At 45.5% G+C, this 11,441-nt stretch overlaps 1 long non-coding RNA gene across 1 annotated transcript; it reads right to left on the bottom strand.

Moving 5' to 3' along the window:
- Window positions 1-203: 203 nt before the first annotated feature.
- Window positions 204-7,014, bottom strand: LOC119871434. Its single transcript, XR_005357748.1, has 3 exons — window positions 6,218-7,014; window positions 5,923-6,017; window positions 204-533 (listed from the first exon to the last, which is right to left on the bottom strand). It is a non-coding gene; the product is annotated as an uncharacterized LOC119871434 (long non-coding RNA).
- Between the last annotated feature and the right edge of the window lie 4,427 nt (window positions 7,015-11,441).

Genomic DNA, 11,441 nt, shown 5'->3' with positions numbered 1-11,441 from the left:
ACTGGTAAATCATTTTCTTTCACCATACAACGGTCAAAGTTACTGCCATCAGTGAAAATGCTCATTATTCTTTCATGTTGAGAACTAACAACTATTCTCAGGGAGAAAACCTTTCATCTGTGTTTATGCGGTATCAGCATAATAAAAGACCTTTTGTTTAAAGCAAAATTAGTTCATTCATAATAGATTCACAAAAACCATTGGAAAAAAGAAAAACCATGTTGAATCATGTGAGATACACTCTGCTTTGCAATCCAATTTTTAAAATAAGGCTTCTAAGTATATAACATGAATCGTGCCCTAGCGGGGTGTCTGTGATGGAAGCAAGCCACTGGGTCCTGGAGAGACAAAGCAGCCGAAAAACGTTCTTTTTGGTGGGGATGTTCTTCTACCGCGGCAGGCAACCTAAAGCATATTCTTCTTATTAGGTCACATCCTATTCTTCAACAGTCCGCTGAAATACCTACGGCCAATTCTGAGCAATGGTCCTCCCCTTGGAGATGCAGGTGGCTGCCACCCACTCACGTAATGTTCTGCGAAGTAAAAGGACCATAATCAAAACGCCGGTTATAGACGATCCCACCAAACACGGAGGCAAAATACTAAAGTTCAGACTGTAGGAACAGCATAGAAGAGAGCCTGAACAGATCATACAGGAAAGGTTACAGATCACTTCCTTTCTACAGTCAAATTAGCCTCTTGCCTGGCTTTTCGGTGGGGGGGTGGGGGTAGGGGGAGGAGGTGGGTGTTAGCCATTAGAAAGGTGCAAATAGGACCACTCTAGGGAAGAAAACACCCCAAGCAGTAGTAAGGCCAAAAAGTGCCCTCCTCTCCTTCATTTGGGGGGATCGACAGGGCCCTGTAGCTACTTTGTAAACTTGAAGCCTAGGAGTGGGGAGGAAGGGGTCTTCCGGTCAACATTTTCTTTTCCCAAAGCAACCAGGGCCTGTGTCAGGAAGGCTCCCCGCAGGCCAGTGGCTGCTGGGATGTGCGGGCTCTGCTCCTGCTTCATCGACAGGGGGGCTTGGGAGAGCAGGGCTGAGGGGGCCAGCACCACGCCTGGCCCCAACAGATGTGCTTCCTCCACTTGTCAACACAGGAAAAAGAATGGAGTGTGAAACTCTCGGGATCTGTGAGAAACTATGTGGTCTGGAGGAAGATCACTGAGAAGTTTTTTGATGCAAAAGACATTGTGAAATGGGTTTCGGGAGGAGAACTGTACTTTCCCACTGCGCAGTGCGCTTTTCGCAGCCGGGCAGAATGTTGGTGTCACCAGCAGGTCCAGCTCAGTCCTCTTCAAAAGGGGGACGGAAGGGGAGTCAGTTGGTGAGGGGTGGGGTGTAGGTGACTCAAGGAGAAACAGAACTAAATTCCTAGTCTCTTGACCCTTTGTTTCTGGAGGACTGATGATCGGACATCAGTGGGTTTTTAGCCTTTCGAGTTCAGGTTTGCTATCTCCTGCAGCACAGTGATAGGATCACCCCAAATGTTCTCAGAGTTTCCTACTCAACTGTAGAAGAAAGGGCAGCAGGCCATATGGTGGCTCCAGGCAGAGCCAAGGGACAAGGACTCCTCCCAGTACACAAGAAAAAGGTGAAGACTGCCCAAGAAAGACAAAAAAAAGTAAAGTAGTAAGAAATGCTCGAGATGGACAGAGAAAAGAGGGAGAGGACAAATTAAAATGAACCTTGTTATCTTAGGAAAGTTTTGTCAAGTTGTGGGTCCTTCCTTACTGCTTAATCCTGATGAGCAGGTAGTCTTCCCTTTTTGCCTTAGTTGCCAGGAAGCTCAGAACTACATTCTGGACTCCATGACTGTAGCTTTCCTTAGCCTAAGTTTTCTCCTGCTGGGGTTATTACAAATCATTTCTGGAGTAGGGAGGAAGACCACGTTTGTGATTTTCTGCTATCTGCCATCTATCTACTCCTCCTCTTTTGTTAACTGGACACCAAATTCCCTCTAGGAAACTATGGTTCCCTACCCCTTAGCCCCTGCGCTTCGGGGAGAGGGTCCCACCTCCATCCCAGGGGAGAGGCATGTAACCAAGACACAAGTCAGTCCATTGCTCTATCTCCCTTGCCTCAGCATCGGGTTATAGGTGGGCAGATGAGCCAGTGAGGTCCTAAGAACATTTTGCCAGGAATTGGGGAGCGGGGGTGGGGTGGGGGTGCTAGGAATTGTTCCTACCGGACTAGCAGGTGGAAAGATACAAGTCCAAAGCCCTTACAGCTGCATTGTGACCACAAGGGAAGCATCTGCTGGAAAACAGCTAAATCTAGAGTGAGGCCCCAGGATGAGGAGAGATAGGAAGGCAGGTCCAGGATATGCCTATGAAGCAGCAGCTCCTTCATCTGCTTTAGTTTGATCTGGATTTGTCACAGCAGAAAGCGTCCCAACTGACACAGCAGATAGAGAGAAAAAAGCCACACTTTTATTTTCTCTTACTATGAGAATAATATGTGGTGAAGGCGGAAATTTTAAAAATATAGGAAACTGTGAGAAAAATATCACCCCAATCCCATAACCTAGAGATAACAGTAAAATGGACTGACTGTTCTCAGAGTTTTGCTTTGAAGCCAGGAAAGAAAACATCACTTGTGACCACCTTCCAACATGCAGTTACCCTAAACCCAATACTGTCTCGAGTTATCCCACTGAAGCCACTCGGAGAGAAAGTCTATTTCCTTTCTGTGTAGCTTCGGTGGATAGTTCTGGTAGGCCTCTGGCTTAGATTTAACAATTTTTTTCACCCTCCAAGTTCAAAAGCCATACATTTGGCTCAGCACCACAAGGTTTTTCTTGCTAGAACAGCTGAGCAGCTTGAGAGCTGCTTGTCTCAGAGGAGCAGCTGGCATTTCAGGTTGGCCCGGTCACCTTTCAGAAGCCACTGGGACAGTGGGGGACAGGGAACCAAGTGGAGGCAGCACCAGGCCTGCCAAGCTGCTCAGTGGTTGTCTGCACGGGCCTGGGAGGTGAGCAGGGTCCTCAGTCCCAGGCCTCTGGCTCCACTGGCAGGTCGCTTTGAATCAACAGCAAAATGCTGCTGTCATGAGTCTCCCACAAAGGCTGTATAGCATGCTTTCTGTTTCTTTTCTCTTGTTAAAGTTTTCTTACAGAAAGAGTAGAAAGAATACAGTGTAACAGGCATGGGCACATTGGTTCAATTTCACACTTCTTGAGCTTTGCCAGCTTGGCTTCATGTATTTCTTTTCTTACTAAAGTGTGTTATTTAATTTTTATGATATTTTTAAGAAGGCTCTACATCCAGCTGTGGGGTTTAACTCACAACCCTGAGCTCAAAAGTCACATGCTCCACCGACGAGCCAGCCAAAGCCCCTTGCTGAAGTGTTTTGAAGTAAACTATACATACTATAAGTGGATGTATCTGATTGCTGCTTCACAGTGCAATTTTCTCTTTTAATTTCCTATTCAAATTAGGTATCTAAGAAGGACAATGTGAAACAATTGTTACCATTTATTAAGTACCCGCTATTCACCAATTGCTTCATTCATTCACTCATTTGTTGGCCAATGTTTATTGAGTACCAAGCAGGCCATGGTTTGAAGCCCTACAGATAGAGCAACACACAAAACTGCCAACCCCACTCCTCATGGAGCTGATCTTTTTGTGCAGGAGATGGGCATTAAATAGATAAAGAAGGGTAGGACAAGAGTGATAGTGGAGATGGTGAGAAATGACTGGAATCATGAAGGCAGAGCCAACAAGGTTTCCAGACAGACTGGATGTGAGGGGTGAGAGAAAAGAAGGGGTCAAGGATGATGGATCTTTTTGGCCTGGGTGTCCGGAAGCCTGAAGGAACCATTAAGTAGGATGGAGATGACCTAAGACAGCAGATGCAGATGGAAAGATCAAAAGTTCGGTTTAGAGACTCCAAGTCTGAGCGGTCACAGACAGCTGGCTATCTGAATCTGAAGTTCAGAGGTGACACCTAGCCTAGAGATGACACTCTGGAGTAGCCAGCATATACAGGTAGCATCTTTAGCCCCGAGACTGCATAAGATTATTAAGGAGTATCACTGGCAAAGACATCCAAGGACTGAGCCCCTGGAAAGTGGAAGATAGCCAGAGTAGGAGAAGATTCAAGTGTAGGGTACTGAAGCCAGGAGCACAAAAGGTTTCCAGAAGTGAGTGACTGTGTCCAATACTACCAATAAGCCATCAAAGATAAAGACTGAGAACTGGAGGCCCCTGGGTGGCTCAGTCAGTTAAGCATCTGACTCTTGATTTTGGCTCAGGTCATGATCTCAGGGTCCTGGGTTCAGGCCCCAGTGGTCTCCACGCTCAGCACAGAACCTACTTGTCCCTCTCCTCCCCACCCCTGCTTGCATGTTTATCTCTAAAATAAAATAAAATAAAATAAAATCTTTTTTTTTTTTTTTTTAAGATTTTATGTATTTACTCATAGACACAGAGAGAGAGAGAAGCAGAGACACAGGCAGAGGGAGAAGCAGGCTTCCCGCAGGGAGCCTGATACAGGACTCGATCCTGGGACCCCGGGATCACAACCTGAACCAAAAGCAGATGTTCAACAACTGAGCCACCCAGGCGACCCTAAAATAAAATAAAATCTTAAAAGAAAAAGAAAAGACTAAGAACTGACCCCACAATTCAGCACCAAGGGGCTCACTAGCTTCCTTGGCAAAAGCAGCCTCAGTGAAGGGGCCAGGACAGGGTGGGTCGTGAGAGAATGGGAGAAGTGGAGACAGCAGGAATGGACAGCCCTTTGGAGACATTTTGTCATAACATAAAAATGAGGAGAAGTGGGGTGCTAGCTGCAGGAACAAAGGGTCAAGAGGTTTGGTTTAAAATGGGATGATTATACCATGTCTCTGCTGATGGGACTATCTAGCAGAGAGGGGGAAATGATGCAGAAGACACGAATGGCCAGAGGAAGGTCGAGGAGTGGTCCAAAGCAGATGGGTACCAGGAGCAGAGGGCGATGAGCACCTGGAGGACTGGGGGCATCGGTGCTGGGCACAGGCAGTAGCGCTTGGGTGGTCCGAGTGTGAGGAACTACCACCACCCTCTTGAATCCACCCAGCCTCAAAGAAGTTATCTTGTAAGTTGCAAATCTGAGAGCAGGGTCCCAAGTCTCTAATTCCCAAAGCTGTTTGTTCCACTCTAGGCACCTCTTTATTTTTGCACAGAACCGGGAAATTGAGTTAAAGAAACCCTCTGCCTGCTTCTTCCTCTGCCTGTGTCTCTCTCTGCCTCTCTCTATGTCTATCATGAATAAATTAATAAAATCTTAAAAAAAAAAAAGGGGGGGATCCCTGGGTGGCTCAGCGGTTTAGCGTCTGCCTTCGGCCCGGGGTGTGATCCTGGAGTTCCAGGATCAAGTCCCACGTCGGGCTCCCTGCATGGAGCCTGCTTCTCCCTCTCCCTGTGTCTCTGCCTCTCTCTCTCTCTCTGTGTCTATGAATAAATAAATAAAATCTTAAAAATATAATAAATAAATAAATAAATAAATAAATAAATAAATAAATAAATAAATAAATAAATAAATAAATTTCTGGGGCCCTGAGACCAGACCCGACAAAATGTTATCCTGGCGCATCTTCCAGATTTTCCCCCCTAGACATATAAATGTACAAGTATTTTCGCTTCGCCCCTGGCCACCTTGCTTTGCACAGTCTCAGCGGGCGCCGCGGAGGCGGGCTGCGGCGGAACCAAGCTCGGGGCGCTCCCTCCGGGCCGCTGCGGGGACGCCGCCGCTAGATGGCGCCAGAGCTGGGCTGCGGGCCTGCGGCGGGCCTGCTGCGCATGCTCCCTGGCGCTCCTGCCCAGCCCCGCCTGCGGTCCGGGCCGCCGCGGCCCCCACCCCGCCCCACCTCGGACCCGGAGAAGGGGGCAGTCCGACGCCCCCGCTGTCTCCTCGGTTCCCCTGCCTTGCAGCACACCCCCATCTTCGGCTTCCTGTCAGGTGATCTCACAGCGGCCGGCGTCAGAACAGCGGCTGCGTGCACTGGGCTGATGGCGCGGAATCGATGGGCTGCTGGGAGGAGGGAGGAAGCTTGTTACAAAAAATGTTACCTGACATGTACTTTTCTGATAGTTGCCTCTCAGAAAGCCTGGTCCACCGCCCGGTAACTCAGCTGCCCCAAGCCCTACGCGGTGGACACTGGATTTCCAGGCGGCCCAGCTGCTGGCCTTAAATCATTGTCCGACCAGGTGCACACACACAACGGAGCTCACCTGTTCCTTCTTTTGTTTCATGGTGACACCGCGATGGCACAAAATATGACCAGCCTGCAAACGCTTGAAATAGAAGTCTGTGGCTGACAAATCCATCCTTGAAACACTCGTGTGTGCATCCAGGACTCGTGCAAGTCAGGTGCCACAGCTCCACAAGCGCAGAACGCGGTCTATAATTAGACTGATCCAGAGCCCTCTGACAACTGGTTCAGGGAGGTGCTTTTCTTGACTCCATGAGAGCTTATTCCTTTGACTGTAGGATATCTGTCAAGTGCTTTTTAGCATGGAATGAACTAGAATTTTTAAATCCTAAGCTGTTTTAAGCAGGTCACAGGTGTTATTTAGGATGGGTGTCTTCCAGACATACTGTTGCTCTAGGGCTGATGTTTGGAAGGCTGCCTTAGAGGTTTCTGGAATCCCCTTTATCACATACCTTAAGTCCATCCAAGAAAGAAGTTTAATTTATCTCTGCTTTGGGAGAGGATAGCTGTGCTAAAGAAGGAGAGTATAACTGAAGAGACCTAACCTTCACTATGAGAAGTATTTCATGTCACTTAGTACAGAGACCTATTTCTTTTTTCGAGATGGGGGAGTCTGATAGGTTTTACTAACAGCCTTTTCTGTAGGACTCCACAAAAAAAATTTTTTTTTTGTGGAATCAATGTCTTTTTAATTAATTCAGTTACTTTTACTGAGGTGCCCAGTGCGTGCCAGAACCCACTCTAGGCACTGAAGATGCAGCAATGAACAAAAATAGCAAAAAAGCACAGCCAGAGCTTACCTCCTTCCAGAGGAAACCACCAAATAAGTTTCTATACAGACATCTCATTAAGATGAGGACATCTATCAAACTTGCTGTCCTCAAAGCTGTGATGTAGCATGACCTATGGTAAGATGGCTCACGCAGGAAGCAGGAAGATGAGCCTGAACTCATTTTAATCACTGTGTGATTCTGAAATAGAGGCCACTTTTAGGCAACAGGCTTGAGTAACAAAACGTAGAGCAAAGCAGAAGGACCGACAGTAACCCTGTGGCTGAATACAGACAGGACCATCAGGCAACCTGCCTCACAATGTCGAGGCCCTAACTAACCAAAGGGCTCCTTACAACCAGGCACAGGTACTAAAAAAAGTAAAATTCCATAGGTTCTGTAACTCCTCACTTTCCCCCTTTACAGCCCTCCCCCACTGCCTCCAGGCAGACAGCCTCTCCCCTGCTGTCCTACCCACTGCTTCCTTGCAGAAGGAAGTAGTTAGTACTTCCTTTAGTTTAGTAAACTATCTGCTTTGTTCTCCCTCAGGTGAATTCTTTCACTGCCAGCTTCCACCCCAATGGGTCACCCCACATTTTGGGCACCCCTGTCTGATCCTGAGAGACATAACACGGAACAAGTCACTTCGCAGTTCCAAGTGCCCCACCCCCACCCCCGGCCGCCCTATATCCTCTGTTAATATCCTACCTTCCTCAGTTTTGAGAAGTCAATGATAAAACATCTAGAGCTGTCAAGACATCACAGAAATGCAGGTTCATATATTTTTATGCTATAACAGTAACTAAACAAAGCATAAGAGAAGGGAACACGATTACAAATGATTCAAAGGATTCTTCAAACAGTGTCAGAGGACTTGGAAGGTTAGGCTAGAACTCTAACAGAGAGTAGCATTAACCCTCAGTTCTTATTTACTTCTCTGAAGCACAATCTTAGGAATCCAGAATATTCTAAGTATCTCTTAAAGGATCAGAGTTGAGGAATGTGGTCAGCCCTGAAAAGGAATCCATGACTTTTAAGTGTCCCTCTAGCAGCTAGTCTCCTTTGGAGAACAGCTTTAGGCACATCTTTCAGCCTAAGAGGACTGGCTTGCCCAGATATGGGGGCTGGAAACCAACCCTGCAAGCCCAAGCAGCGCAGATTTGACCAAGCTCAAGGCCTCCGGGAATTAGGTTACACAAGAAGTCAACGGCCTCTGAGGTGACTCTGTCCAACATAGGGACGTTCCAGAACCTCTCTCAGAAGGTATGATGAATGTGAGATGCAGAGGTAAGAGGATGCTGGATGTATCCTGAAGGAAGATGTGCTATCTAGGTGGCCTGAGCCCTGCAGCACCTCCCAGATAAGGAGTCTGTGGAGGGGGTGACTTTCCCCCATGTTGAGGTGACTTTGTATTTTCTAACAGCCCCACTTCCCCCAGATAAAGAGAACAAAGGCAAAAGAAATATAGGTAAAATTACATTTCCTTACAACTTGCAGCTCCATGACAAATACTTGGGAGGGATAGACTATGACAATCCAAGGAGTTCCTGACGGCATTAATGTTAATGAATTGCTATAGGCAAAAAGCAACCGTAGCTTGACAACAGCCAGACCTCCAGGAACCTGCAAGTCTTTTTTTTTTTTTTTTTTTTAAAGATTTTATTTATTTATTCATGATAGTCACAGAGAGAGAGAGGCAGAGACACAGGCAGAGGGAGAAGCAGGCTCCATGCACCGGGAGCCCGATGTGGGATTCGATCCCGGGTCTCCAGGATCGTGCCCTGGGCCAAAGGCAGGCGCCAAACCGCTGCACCATCCAGGGATCCGGAACCTGCAAGTCTTAAGACTGTTTAGGTGAGAATCCTTTTGGAAACTTCCATGATCTCCACCCCTCCCTCCTAACTTGAAAGTACATAATCAGTCACCCCTCACAATCCCATGCAGCTCTTCCTGCCTATGGGTCCTGCTCCCATGGGCTTTAATAAAAACACCTTTTTTGGGTTCGTTTGGGTGGCTCAGTGATTGTGTTCCCGGGGTCCTGGGATTGAGTCCCACATGGGGCTCTGCAGGGACCTTGCTTCTCTCTTTGCCTATGTCTCTGCCTCTCTCTTTGTGTCTCATAAATAAAAAAATAAAATCTTAAAAAAAAAAAAAACAACACCCTTTTGCACCAAAAATGTCTCAATCTCAAGAATTCTTTCTGGAACCCTAGCTGCTGGCTCTTACCACATCCACCTCCACTTCCCCATGCATCCTGACAATGCCATCACCTAGAGGCTTCACATGAAAGGATTTTTCCATTTTCTTAGAAAAGAGGTGGAACTAATACCATTTTCCTTAAGCAAGGACAAAAAGATCAGTATGCCCTTTTGCAAAAGGGTAGTTACACTTGGCAAAAGGAAGAACTAAATTCTGCAAATTCCCTGTTGAAAGTCCCTCTTTATTTAGAAAGAGTGCTGGCTGACCATTTTGTTTCTGTTAGAGAATCAACAGAAATATTCCTTCACAGGCCCAAATAAAATAAAAAGCCTTGTGGACTGATAATTTATCCTGCTCCACCTCCTCCACTCCACGGAAGTCTGGTATGCTTGTGTCTACTCTCCAAATCAAGGACTCTGGGTCCAGGAGCATTTAGGAAGAAATCTCAACTTTAGCTAAATCTCAACTTAAGTTGCTAAATCTCAACTTTAGCAGACAAATCTTTTGGCTGACTTTTCACCCCATCCAGAAACTTCTGTTCCTTTCTAACTAAAAGAATCTGTGTAAGGCCTAAACCAGAAAGGAAAACCATTTCTAATTTTGTCAAGTACTAGAATATTTTAATTCAGATCAAATTAGCAAGACTGTTCATTCTTCTTGATTTCAGCTCATAAATATTTACTACCAACCTACTGACATGCCAAGTAGATACTCAGGATCTAAAGAAAAATAAGATCTAGCTCCTGTGGCAAGAAACTCATGGTCTAGCAGGGAAGAAAACAAATAAGCAAATGACTGCAATATATCATTTCACTGTCTCTCTGTTTTACTGATGATAACCAAAAAAACCTCACCAGGTATTTCTAAGTAATGAAGTACCCAAAGCAATTTAATTACCCAAAGTCAGACAGCCAGTATGCGACAGAGCCAGAATTCACACCACAATATCTATTATTGACATACAATCACCTTTACATTATTAAAATTAGTAATATTATTCATATTGAGCTTGCTGAATGTCTAATACCTGGGAAATCAAAGAAAACTTGGAAGGTCTTGTCTTCTGTCATCAAACATTTAGTGAGAGCATGAGTGTTTTAGTTAGCATCTTTTTCTGAATATAAAGGTGAATTTTTAAATGAATCACCTGTGAAAATAGATTAAATTTCAAGTCTTCAAAGTTCTATAGGAGGTAGAACTCTGGACTATTGTTTTAAGTTCCCCTTGCCCAATGGGAAGGTACAAAACAAAACAAGCCTGTCCATTCAAAGGGACCAGGAAAAGCAAAGTATAGACTGGTCTGCAGAACAGCCTTGAGTGAGGACTATACATAATTCAGCCACACATTTGACTAGTTTTCAAGAAAAGGATGAATAGTTTAGAATGACATTTTTTAAAACCTCATAAATGCAACTTCAATGGCTGGCAGGTTCACTTTTTTTTTTTTTAAGATTTTATTCATTTGAGAGAGAGAAAGAGAGAACACAAGTAGAGGGTAGTGGCAGAGGGAGAGGAAGAAGCAGACTCTCTGCTGAGCAGGGAGCCCAATGCAGGGCTAGATCCCAGGACCCTAGGGCCATGACCTGAGCCAAAGGCAGACGCCCAACTGAGCCACCCAGGTGCCCTGGCAGGTTCACTTTTTTAAAATTTTTCACATTTTGTTCAGCTATGAGGCAATTAAGATCTACAAAGAAGACTAGATATGTATCCTTCTATTCCCAAACTTCGTATATTTCTAATAATCCAGCGACATAATGAGTAGCTTTAAAAGAGATGCTACCCCTCACAACCATATACATTTTTTTTCCTTCCATTTACCCCTCATGTGTCATGTCAAGAAATATTTTATGTTCATTTCATTGTGAAGGATTCCAGGCCAACTTCTGCCCATCTAGATTTTCATTCATTAAGTATGTACTAAGTATTTAACTATGTTTTATGCTGAGAAACCCAATCATCAGTAAGACATATGTATTTGAGAGTGGCCTAGTGGGAAAACAGGACATGGTACTAAAAACAGTATAGTAGATCTTGGTAAGAATATCCCAGGATTCTAGAGAATCTCTAACAAGGGACACCTAACCCTGCAACTGGTAAGGCTTCACGAATTATCTTCCAACCTGAAGGTAAAATCAGTGAGGGAATGGCCTATTTTGTCCATCCAAAGATCTCTGGCAATAACCATAGTGCCTAGTCCACAGCATAGGGCCCATTATGTGAGACAACAGAATGACAGCTAGGCAGGAAAGCACGTACGAGGGAAGTTAGTTCAGT

This window comes from Canis lupus, chromosome 4 (assembly GCF_011100685.1).
Source record: "Canis lupus familiaris isolate Mischka breed German Shepherd chromosome 4, alternate assembly UU_Cfam_GSD_1.0, whole genome shotgun sequence".
NCBI lineage: Eukaryota > Metazoa > Chordata > Mammalia > Carnivora > Canidae > Canis > Canis lupus.
This window is presented reverse-complemented; position numbering and strand designations above follow the sequence as displayed.